The sequence below is a fragment of the Lynx canadensis genome, chromosome X, assembly GCF_007474595.2.
Source record: "Lynx canadensis isolate LIC74 chromosome X, mLynCan4.pri.v2, whole genome shotgun sequence".
NCBI lineage: Eukaryota > Metazoa > Chordata > Mammalia > Carnivora > Felidae > Lynx > Lynx canadensis.
Genome location: NC_044321.2, coordinates 53,857,293 through 53,870,547, shown reverse-complemented (window position 1 = coordinate 53,870,547; position 13,255 = coordinate 53,857,293). Strand labels below are relative to the sequence as shown.

Here is a 13,255-nt window from a genome sequence, read left to right as displayed (position 1 = left end):
TTATTTAAAGGGTAATTACTATTATGTTTGCTAAGCATTGGGCTTCATGCTTTACATTAATTCTGTAATTACAACAATTGTGTGAGTTTCTGGTAGTATCTCATTTTACAAATGAGGCAACTGAGGTTTGGGCATGATAAAGAACTTGATCAAAGTTATATAGTTAGTGACAGTAACCAGGATTTAGACTTTAGGGTTTTTTAGCTTCAAATCCCACATTCTTTCCATTAAGCCATACTATGTAGATCTTTGCTGTCCAATATTATAGCTATAGCTATAGCTATATAAATAAATTAAAATTAACAACTCAGCTTCTCAGTCATGCTAGTCACATTTCAAGTAGTCAGTACCCACATGTGGCTAGTAGCTACTATATTGGATTGCACAGATATAGAACATTCCATCATTGTAGAAATTTCTGCTGGACAGCACCTTGCCAGATAATCTGAGATTATTTCCAGCTTGACTACTCATGGATCTGATTCCCCAGTGTTTCATAAAGGGATATGAAAAATTGTCAAATTTATTCTTTTTCAGCTAGGTGTAGACCTATTTTCTGAACTCCAATATGTATGCCATGTAACCTAAATAGTCTTCCAGAACTAAATGTAGCATCTTGACCAAGCATGTAGTCCTAAAAAGGACTAAGAACACACCATCTGGTTATTATCTAGAATATTGTGACAAGCAGTTTGGATTGAAGATATGGAAGTAGGAAAACAGAGGAGACTAAGTGGCTGTGATACCATAGCTGGATATCATCAGTCAGATTGACATGGGCATTATTTGAGTGACTGACATCAAGGCTAAATGAGTTATCTGGATAGCCCAGTAATTCTGGATTCCACTCAGTTTACCTGGAATCTCATTAACATAAATACTTAATTGGGAAAGTATATAATTGAAGGAGAGAAGAACCTTTAAAATCACAAGTGTGGTATGGAAGTAATTAACCACTGACTAAGTGATGTGACAGTTGTTACATAACAATGAATAAAGAGTATGAAGAAGCATAGACAATGTGAGAATCTTCACAGTCTACTTTCACTCCTGAATGATATTAGGAAAAAGCACAGTAAAAATATGCTGCATTGGTTGACCCCATATCATCTGAGGGAAACAAATTTCTAATATATATTTCCTATGTCCCAGGCCTGTGCTGAGGATTTTACATATGCTTCTTCCTTAATTATTACAGCAAATCTATGAGGTGGGATGTATAATATTCATTATCCCAATGAAGAAACAGAGACTCAGAAAGCTTAAATTCCTATATTCCTATCAGTCTTTTTCTCCTACTTCTTTACTGGTAGGGTCAACTTGCACACCTAAAAGGAAAGTGACCAACTCTCAGTATGAGTGTTGTTTTTCAGTCTGTCTAGAATTATCCTAGTAGTAAAATTTGGGGTAATAGAGCACTGAACTAAAGACTAGAAAATACAGCTTTCAGTCTACCTCTGTGTGTTTTCCAATTATTGCCTCTCAGTTCCAGCACTTCTTAATACCTGTTCTATGAAATTGGACAGAATTCCTTTAAGCATCGCTCCTTTATACATGCTGTTAAGCTTTCTCAGTAGAGGGTGCTGGAGGGATATTGCAGGGAGAAGGGACTCTCCTGAAGTTTTCAGCTGCTGCAAGTGGGCGTCAGTAGAGAGGGAATGAGCTATCTGGTGGGGCTCTGAACCATTCACACATCCAAAACACATAGTCCCTCAGTGACCTTGAAGCCTCTCTGCCTGGCCTGGTGATAACTTTCCTGCTGGTCTCTCAGTTTAGGTCTCTCCCTGAAAGCTTCCCCACTCATGTTGTCCCCTAGCTTCCCTCTGTAGGGTCCCCACCTATCCCACCAGCTGACTGAAGGTCCATAACAGAGTTGCTGCTCCATGATTTCTCTGCCAGCTCCCACACAGCCTATTTGAATTCTAGGAGGTTCCTCCTGAGGCAGGCTGGTCCTGCAATGCTTATCTGCAACCTAGAAGGTTCCCATTCTCTCTATAGTACTACCTGCTCTCTGGAGAGTTGCCTCCTGCTTACCTAGTAAGTGTGGACCACCAGGCCAAACCAATTTAAACTAATTTCTCTGCTTAAATTATACCTTTTCCAATGAGTTTGGAACCCCTTCCAGATTTCCCCTTCCTTGTGTGCCTTCTCTCAGCCTCAGGGTACTGTAAAGAGTTTCCTTATATATTATAGTTACTTTCTTTTTAGTGTAACAAGTTTGTAGTTTAATAATTCTATGTAGTGGTTTTTGTCTTTTGTCTGGGCCCAGACTGATACACCCAGCACTTCTGCTAGTTGGCTCTGTGACTTAATTGGTAGTGGTATGTGCTTTGCCAGGCCGTTACAAAGAGGGGTGTGTGTTCTCATTTGAACCTCAGAACCTTGTAAAGTAGAAGTTACTATCCATTTTTTACAGATGAAGATACTAAGGCTCAGTGAGGTGTAGTGTCAAAAGCCATTCAGCCAGGAAGTGGCAGAGCTTGGGTTTGAGTTCAGTTTTCTTGATTGTACGTCTGGGGCTCATTTCACTTTATGAGAGATCTCACTTCTCTCTGGACCTCAGTTTTGTCATATGTACAAAAAATGATGGGCAAATAATTCCTAATCTAATATTCTGTGTGAAATTCTAAGGGTGATTAAATGTGCATCTATCAGTAGTGGAAATTGACTAGTCAGAATTTAGTGTGCTATAAATGTAAAATATGTGCTAGATTTTGAAGGTAGTGTGAAAATTTTAAATATCACTAATATTTTATATTGATCACATGTTGAAGTGGTACTCTTTTGGATATAGTGTGTTAAATATATTGTTGAGATAAATTTCACCTGTTTCTTTTTCCTTTTTTTTTTAATTTTTTTCAATATATGAAGTTTATTGTCAAATGGTTTCCATACAACACCCAGTGCTCATCCCAAAAGGTGCCCTCCTCAGTACCCATCACCCACCCCCCATCAACCCTCAGTTTGTTCTCAGTTTTTAAGAGTCTCTTATGCTTTGGCTCTCTCCCACTCTAACCTCTTTTTTTTCTCCTTCCCCTCCCCCATGGGTTTCTGTTATGGATCCTGAGAATCTTTTTCCTTTTCTTAATATGCTTATAGAAAGTTAAAAATTATAAATGTGGCTTGCATTACATTTCTATTTGGTAGCACTGAACAAGAGAAAGTAATTACAGTTGAATTATTTATTTTATAACTGGAAGTTTGTACCTCTTGTTCCCCTTTATCCATTTTATCCATGCCCCCACCCCACCCCCCTCTGGCAACCACCAGTTTGGTCTCTGTATTTAAGATTTTGTATTTTGGTTTGTTTGTTCATTTGTTTTATTTTTTAGATTGCACATGTAAGTGAAATTATATGGTATTTGTCTTTCTCTGTCAGACTTATTTCACTTAGCATAATAACCCTCCAGGTCCATCTGTGTTGTTACAGATGGCAAGATCTTTCTTTTTTAATGCTGATAATATATATCACATCTTATTTACCCATTCATCTGTCAATGAATGGTTGGTTGCTTCCATATCTTGGTTATTGTAAATAATGTTGCTATAAAGATAGAGGTGCATATCTTCTTGAAATACTGTTTTTCCCCCCTTTGGGTAAACACCGAGCAGTGGGATTACTGGATCATATCGCATTTCTATTTTTGATTTTTTGAGGAACCTCCATACTGTTTTCTACAGTGGCTGTACCAACTTGCATTCTCACCAACAGTGCAACAGCATTTGCTTTTTCTTTCTCTGCATCCTCGCCAGCACCTATTGTTTCTTGTGTTGTTGATTTTAGCCATTCTTACAGGTGGGAAGTGATATCTCATTGTGGTTTTCATTTGTATTTCCCTGATGGTGAGTGATGTTGAGCATCTTTTCATGTGACTATTGACCATCTAGATGTCTTATTTGGAAAAATATCTCTTCACTGTCCATTTTTAAATTGGATTATTTAATTGTTGGTACTAACTTTTACAAGTTCTGTATATATTTTGGATATTAACCCCTTATCAGATATGTCATTTACAAATATCTTCTCTTGTTCAGTGACAGTTTTGTTGACAGTTTCCTTTATTATGCAAAATTTGTTTATTTTAATCAAGTCCCAATAGTTTAATATTTCTTTTGTTTCCCTTTCCCAAGGTGACATATCTAGAAAAATGTTGCTATGGCCGACGTCAAAGAGGTTACTGCCTATGATTTCTTCTAGGAGGCTTTTGGTTTCAGGTCTTACATTTAGGTCCAAGTAATTGCTTTTGATAGAAAGGTCCTGACATTTCGTGGATTTTCTGGATTCAGAATTAACAGAAAGGCAGCATTTGAAGAAAATTCATATACACATAGATATATAATTAATTAAATTAGTTAACACACACACACACACACACACACACACACATAAAGTTATTCAAATAGCACCTGGCAAATAATATATGTTAGTGTTTTGTTATCATCATCATCATTATCATTGTTATTGGCAGCAAAACTGGGAGAATAGAACACTCTGCATGAAATTGTCCAATTGGTGATGGTCTTACTCTGATTAAAATAATCACAAGAAGTGGCACCTGGGTGGCTTGGTTGATTAAGCAGCAGACTTTGGCTCAGGTCATGATCTTGCGGTTATGGGTTCAAGCCCTGCGTCCGGGCTCTGTGCTGACAGCTTGGAGCCTGCTTCAAATTCTGTGTCTCCCTCTCTCTCTGCCCCTTCCCTGCTTGCACTCTGTCTCTCTACATCTCTCAAAAGGGAATAAACATTTAAAAAGAATTTTAAAAAATCACAAGAAGAGACGTTAGTGAGTTAGGCAGGAAGAGAAGGATAGGGTCAATGAATGTTTCCCAAGTGACTACTGGTATATGGAGAAGTTTCATTTCACTAGATCTGTGTCTCTGGCTCTGCAGGATGTGGGAGATGTCTTCTTATCATAGAAAGTAAAACAAACAAACAAACAAACGGGGTAAATAAAAGAGAGTGCTGGGAACTGAGAGGGGACATATTCGGAATAAACTCATCTTGTTCAAAGAGGATTAGCCTCTTCAAATGATGCTGATGATACTACCTCTTGAAATAATAAATGTCTTGTGTGAAATCTGTGGAAAGGTGAATGGTCATGCATGGAGGGGAATGATGTGTGATAATCAAATGGTACTCTTCTCCTGTGGTTCCTGTGATAGATTTTGAGCTATTGGTCTGGGTTGGCTTTCCTGGGTAATGCAAGTTACTCTGTTTGCAGAGTCCATTTGCAGGCCAATGAACTCTGTTGTAAGTTCAGCTTGGCTAACCAAGACCTAGTGGAAAGGCTCTTTCAATAATCAGAATCTCAAAAGGCCATTTTGTAACAGAGTCATTTCACAAAGACAACAGATTCTCTATCTGATTAGCCACTCTGATGTGATGCCTTGGATACTATCTTTTGTTATACAATAGATTCTAAATGTCTCAGATGGTTGGCTTCCTAAGCATGGAATCATGGGTCAGATGATTTCCCAGGTATCGTCTCCATCAGAGGATTTTTTTCCCTAGGAGAAACTGTCTTGGTAGGGCTCCTAACTCCCTACTTAAGCCAGAACAGTTTCTCTTGCATTTATAATAGGATTCTATTGGCTAAAAAGTTTGAACACCAACTCTTTATGCTAAAACTCTATTGGTCTCCCTTTTCCAATTAAATAGGATATGTCTTTTAATCTCTGTATGGCAGTTAGGACATATGCAATTAGATGAAAATTTGTTTTCTTCAGATTTTAGTGTGTAATCTGCAATGTAATCAGACTAATCCCATTTTACAACCCTTAAGTTTTGACAAAAATAGCTTTTATTTTTTCTACTGTAAAATTGAACTTATATGCAATTGAAAAAATAATGCAATCAAATCTATTTAAAAACTTAATAGTCTTCATTCTTTCCCTACTCCTCAGAAGACATTCATTTTTAACCATTTATATTCCACCATTTGGTGGTTACTTTCATATTTTTAAAAAAATATGCTTGTATTGCTATTGCATTATTTATCTACTTGGGAAATTATTTAATTTGTCTTGCTATAAACAGAGGGGATCATGGCTCATACCTCTTTCTTCTCCTCCCCTCCTGTTGTTGGGTGGACTGGGGAGATCCCCAGATCCTGAGGCCTCCACCTAGCCTGTCTCTGGGAATGGTTGTCGCCAGAGGCTCTTATTCTCATCACCAGAAAGAATTCAAGGATGGACCAGACACAGTGGTTGAGCAGTGCTGGTGGAAAAGTTTAGTAAAATGAGAGTACACTCTTAAGATCTGAGAGCAGGCAAGCTCAAGTGAACTCTGTGCCCCAGGTTTGGGTCTTTATATTTTATAGATAGTTATTAACTAAGGGATGGAATATTTATTATTTGTGGAGGAGATTTCTTTGGGAGCAGGGTTTCATGCCTTTTCTCCCTCACTTGGTGAGGGTCTCAGGCCTTCTTTGCCTTGGGCCTGTGTAGTTTTGATATGGCTTCTTGTGGCTTTGTTTTTGGAGTGCTGTCAGGACAGGTCTCTAACTTTCCTGATAATGGAGCATGATATGCCCTTTGCTGGCCTCCAGGCATCCTGTTAAAGCCTAACTGCCTATTCTAACACTTATAATTTTTAATAACTGTAACATACTTTTACCTTCTGTTGTTCACCACTGTTTAAATAATATACTTAACCCATATTTCTTACTCCATCACCTTTTGACTGACTTTGTAAGATGAAAGTATTAACACTTCTGTCTTGCTTTACTAAAAGCCTCGACTCCTGTCAGACACACCTTTACTTTTCACTGGTACGTTGATAACAGTACTATTCTAGTCTGGAACCTTAATTTAATCTTGTTTTTGGTTATTATTAGGCTCATTTTATAGTGGCAAATGCAAGTGAAATTTCCAGAATTTTAACACAAGTTTCTTGGCTCTGAGTCCATGAATTTTCACATGTCTTATATTGGATTAATATAAGTATTAATTTCTGGTGGATGGGATAGATCAAGGATGACCCCTTCTTTACCCTTTTCTCTTAATTTCTTGTCTACTAGGCTTAGAGTTTTTTTGGGCACCCTACTCTAGACTCCTGTTTAGTTAACTCCTTCTATTCCTCTTACCTCTTAAAAGTAACTGTACATGCAAACTTTGTGAGTCATTTTCCATGTGTATATTTTAGCTATCACTTGATTAACAGAAGCCTTCCCACCACTATTCCCCTTCTAACCACCATGCAACAACCCCCCCCAACATCCTGCACCAAGGTCAAGGAAGGACAAACAAAACTCAGTCCAATTCTGTTCATAATGGGTCTTTCATGTAGCAGTGTAGAATGCTGGACTGTCCATTGGAGATGGCAGAATAAAGACTTAGTCATCTCCCGTAGACCCATGACAGAGAAAGTATTTGTACCCTTTGATTCATATTTTTTGGACTTGTCAGAATTGTCCACAGTATTATGTTTTCAGTTCTTTTTCAAGGATTCCCTTGCCAAAGAACTGTCGCTGAATTGAGACTTTGTGTATTCTCTGGAAATAATAGGGCCAAATTGCCTAAGACATCTGAATCTGCATTTAACTCACTTTTTGGAGAGTTAGAGCTTCTGTGGAAGCTATGATATTAGTGTGTTCTCACCCAACAGATGTCAGGCAAGAGACATTGACAGTAATGTATGAAGTTGCCAGTCTTATTGCTGTTTCTTCTCCATGAACAGAGATCATAGGAAGAACTTTAGGAAAAGATCCTGTTCTGGAAGCAGATGAGGTTGAAAAAATTAAGAGGATGGAACAAAATGCAACCTAATAGGATAGGTGAAACCAAGGGTATATCAGTCTGCCCTGCATTCCAAATATGAGAGTATACCCTGGGACAGAAAGGAAGGAAACAGGAGCAAAGAACTTTCAACAGCTACAAAGAGTTTGAATTATCACACCCACTCATCCTTGTTTGAATCTCAATGGCCCCATAATGTATTAACCAGAAGAGTGAAATACTCAAGGTGCTCAAGAGCTAAGCTGTGTGACAGTAATCCATAAGTGGTTTCCAAGCCAATATTAAATATTTTACATGATTTATAATAATTACCAGATACTAGGTAATTGCTGTATATTAACTCAGTTAAGCATTATTATCTACATACCACGGATGAGGAATTCAAGACCCATAATGGCCAAATAACTTGTCCAAGGACACAAAGTTATTAACAGAAGTAAGCTTCAACCAGATTTTCGTAATTCCAGAAATTGTACTCTTTCCATTTTATGCACTCTGAACCCAGATTTTGTGGGCTTGTTATGAAAAAAATTAAAAAGATAGATTAATAATGCCTATTGACAATTTAATGGGTAAACAAATTCACAATAAATTCACAGTACTTTTACAGCAATGAGAATGAATGAACTAGACCTGTTGTATACAACAACATGAATGAATCTGACAAATATAAGGTCAAGGGGGGAGAAGCTTGTCACAAAAGATTACCTGCTGTGTGTACATATTTTTATAAAATTCAAAAACAAGCAAAAATAAGTGATGGTGTTAGAAGCCAGTATACTGGTTACCCCACAATGAGGTATTAGTGACAAAGTCAGGCACAAGTGTCACTTTAAGGGAGTTGGTAATATTTTGGCTTTTTATATGAGTGCTGATTGCACACGCATGTTCAGTTTGTGAATATTGAAACTTGTGCAGAGTATTTTTCAGGTTACATGTTACAATTTTTTATTAAGTTTTTTTTATTTAAACTCCAGTATAGTTAACAATAGTGTTAAATTAGTTTTAGGTGTATAATATAGTGATTCAACAATTTCATACATTACCCAGTGTTTATCACAACAAGTGCACTCCTTAATCCCCATCACCTATTTGACCAATCCCCCACTCACCTCCCCTCTGGCAATCATCATTTTGTTCTCTATAGTTAAGAGTCTCTTTCTTGCTTTCTCTCTCTTTCCCTCTCTTTTTTGATGTGTGTATTTGTTTTTTTCCTAAATTCCACATTTGAGTGAAATTATATGGTATTTGTCTTTCTCCGACTGACTTATTTCACTTAGCATTATACTTTCCAGCTCAATCCATGTTGTTGCAAATGGCAAGATTTCATTACTTTTTATGGCTGAATAATATTCCTGTGTGTGTGTGTGTGTGTGTGTGTGTGTGTGTGTGTGTGTGTGTACACACCACATCTTCCTTATCCACTCATCAATTGATGGACACTTGGGCTCTTTCCATAATTTGGCTATTATAGATAATGCTGCTATAAACATTGGGGTGTATGTATCCCTTTGAATTAGCATTTTTGTATTCTTTGGGTAGATACCCAGTAGTGCAATACCTGGGTCATAGGGTAGTTCTATTTTTCACTTTTTGAGGAATCTCCATACTGTTTTCCAGAGTGACTGCATCAGTTTGCATTCCCACTAACAGTGCTGGAGTGTTCCTTTTTCTCCACATACTTGCCAACACCTGTTGTTTCTTGTGTTGTTGATTTTAGACATTTTTCCAGGTGTGAGGTGATATCTAATTATAGTTTTGACTTGTATTTCCCTGATGATCAGTGATGTTGAGCATCTTTTCATGTGTCGCTAGCCATCTGTATGTCTTCTTTGGAAAATGTCTATACATGTCTTCTGCCCATTTTATAATGGGATTATTTATTTTTGGTGTTGAGTTTTATAAGTTCTTTATACATTTTGGATACTAACCCTTTATCAGATATGCCATTTTCAAATATCTTCTCCCATTTTATAGATTGCCCTTCTGTTTTGTTGATTGTTTCCTTCGCTGGGCAGAAGCTTTTTATTTTGATGAAGTCCCAATAGTTTATTTTTGCTTTTGTTTCCCTTGCCTCAGGATACATAACTAGGAAAATATTGATATGGCCAATATCACAGAAATTACTGCCTGTGGTCTCTTCTTTGATTTATTTTATTTTATTTTTTAAAAATATTCATTTATTTATTTTGAGAGAGAGAGAGAGAGAGAGAGAGAGAGAGAGAGCAAGAGAATGGGGGAGGGGCAGAGAGAGAGAGGGAGAGAGAGAGAGAGAGAGAGAGAGAGAGAGAGAGAGAGAGACCCAAACAGGCTCTGCACTGTCAGTACAGAGCCTATCCTGGGGCTCGAACTCACAAATGTTGACATCATGACCTGAGCAGAAACCAAGAGTCGGACACTTAATTGACTGAGCCACCCAGGTTCCCCTCTCTTCTATGATTTTTATGGTTTTAGGTCTCAAATTTAGGTCTTTAATGCATTTTGAATTTATTTTTTTATATGGTGAAAGAAAGTGGTCCAGTTTCTTTCATTCTTTTACACGTTGCTGTCCAGTGTTCCCACCTCCATTTGTTGAAGAGATTGTCTTTTTCCCATTGGATATTCATTCCTCTTTTGTCAAAGATAAATTAACCATATATTTGTGGGTATATTTCTCGGTTTTCTATTCTGTTTCACTTAACTATGAGTCTATTTTTATGCCAGTACCATACTGTTTTGATTGCTAGAACTGTGTAATATAAATTAAAGTCTGGAATTGTAATACCTCCAGTTTTGTTTTTCTTTTTCAAGATTGCTTTGGGTATTCAGGGTCTTTTGTGGTTCCATAGAAATTTTGGGTTTTCTCTAGTTATGTGAAAAATGCTATTGGTATTTTGATAGGGATTACATTATATCTGTAGATTGTTTTTGGTAGTATAGATATTTTAACAATATTTATTCTTTCAACCCATGAGTATGGAATGTCTTTCCATTTCTTTGTGTTGTCTTCACTTTCTTTCATCAGTGTTTTAGAGTTTGTAGAGTATAAGTCTTTTCTCCTCTTTTGTGAAGTTTATTTCTACATATTTTATTGATATTGTTGAATTGTAAATGGCATAGTTTTCTTAATTTTACTTTCTGTTGCTTTATTTTTAGTGTATAGGAATGCAACAGATTTCTGTACATTGATTTTGTATCCTGCGACTTTACTGAATTCATTTATCAGTTCTAGTAGTTTTTTTGGTGGTGTCTTCAGGGTTTTCTATACATAGTATCATATCTGCAAATAGTGAAAGTTTTACTTCTTTCTTATCAATTTGAATGCCTTTTATTTCTTTTTCTTGTCTAATTGATGTGGCTAGGACTTCCAGTATTATGTTGAATAAAAGTGGTGAGAGTGGATATCCTTGTCTTGTTCTTGACCTTAGAGGAAAAGCTTTTACATTTTCCCAGTCGAGTATGATGTTTGCTGTGGGTTTTCCCTATAAGGCCTTTATTATGTTGAGATATGTTCTCTATAGACCTGCTTTGCTGAGGTGTGGTTTTTTGTTTTTTGTTTTTTGTTTTTTTGTCATTAATGGATGTTGTACTTTGTCAAATGATTTTTCTGTATCTATTGAAATGATCTATTTTTCATCCTTTGTCTTAATGATGTGATGTATCACGTTGATTGATTTGCAAATATTGAACCACCCTTGCATCTCAGGATTAAATTACATTGATTGTGGTGCATGATTTTAAAAATGTTTTGTGGGATTCTTTATGTTAGTGTTTTGTTTGGGATTTTTGCATGTATATTCAACTGAAATACTGGATTTCAGTTTTCTTTTTGTGGTGACTTTGGTTTTGGTGTCAATGTAAAGCTGGCCTCATAAATAAACTTGGGAGTTTTCCTTCCTCTTCTATTTTGTGGAAATGTCTGAGAATAATAGGTGTTAACTCTTCCTTAAATATTTTCAAGAATTGACCTATGAAGCCATCTGGTCCTTGATTTTTGTTTGGTGAGAGTTTTTATTGATTAGGTTACATTGATGGTAATCAGTCTGTTCACATTTTCTATTTCTCTCTGCTTCAGTTTTTGTAGAATTTATTCATTTTTTCTAGGTTGCTCAGTTCTTTGGCTTATAATTTTTCATAATATTCTCTTAGAATTGTTTTATTTATCTGGTGTTGGTTATTTCTATTCTTTAATTTGTGATTTTGTTTATTTGTGTTTCTCTCTCTCTCTCTCTCTCTTTCCTTTCATGAGTCTGGGTAGGGGTTTATCAATTTCATTGATCTTTTCAAAGCACTGGTTCTTGCTTTAATTCATTTATTCTATTTTTTTTTTTTTTTAGTTTATATAGCATTTATTTCTGTTCTTATCTTCATTATTTCCTTCATTCTCTGGTTTGGAGTTTTGTTTTGTTTTTTCTTTTTGTAGCTCCTTTAGGTGTAATTTCACTTTTATTTGGGATTTTTCTTCTGAGATAAGCCAGTATTGCTATAAATTTCCCTGTTAACTGAGATTGCTCACATTGCGCTGGAGACAAAGGACTATTATGGCATACATGACTATGGAGGAAATCTGTTGGGACAGGCAGAAATTCTTAAATGCAATGCCTTTTTTAAAATATTTTTTAACGTTTATTTTTAAGACAGAGAGACAGAGCATGAATGGGGGAAGGTCAGAGAGAGAGGGAGACACAGAATCCAAAACAGGCTCCAGGCTCTGAGCCGTCAGCACAGAGCCCGACGCGGGGCTCGAACCCATGGACCGCAAGATCATGACCTGAGCCAAAGTGGGACATTTAACAGACTGAGCCACCCAGGTGCCCCTAGGACAGGCAGAAATTCTTGGAGCAAGTTTTTAAAGTGAACTCCTCAGATTTGGTAAACATGTGAATCAGTGTGGTTACCTATAGTCTGACGGATATTCACAATGATCAGGACTATTTGCACTCCTTAGGAAATGGTCAAATAGCTCAAATGCAAAAAGGTGCTCGGACTGGGCAAGTAGATGCCAAAAGAAGGGCTGGGATCCAGGATGCCAATGCCAAGCAGTAAAAGGTGTCTGCTCAGTACCTGTGTGGGATCAAGATGGCCAAATTGCAGAGAAACTATGAGCTAAAGAAGGCTGTATATGACATAGAGGTCAACACTTGTCTAGCACAGGCTGATCTGGCCTATCAGCTTCAGACCCTCATCTTCCAAAGAAGTCATCAAGAAGACTATGCTGGGGAACATGACCAATCCAAAAGGAAAGACTTAAAGATCCTGAATCAGATTTTTCACTAGATGGCCTGCCTAGATCACCCTTGAGTGAAGCTTAAAGTCAACAAGACTCATCCACACACCCGGTTTCCTTTCATTGTTTTAGACCTTCTTCCCTGTGAACAGACAGCCAAGGATTACCTGATATATGAGGGAATCCTGCAACATGGAAGGCTGAGACTAAAAAACACAGCAAAATGATTTGAAGGGTACATACTATGCAGGAAGAAGAAAGTTTAAAAACTTTAATATCTTCAGTGAGATAAGGGAATTCACATCCAGAAAA

At 37.0% G+C, this 13,255-nt stretch overlaps 1 protein-coding gene across 1 annotated transcript in view; it reads left to right on the top strand.

Annotated features, from left to right (window-relative positions):
• Positions 1-13,255, top strand: part of OPHN1 (oligophrenin 1) — a 621,295-nt gene that overhangs the window by 245,617 nt on the left and 362,423 nt on the right. The gene's annotated exons all lie outside the window — the stretch shown is intronic.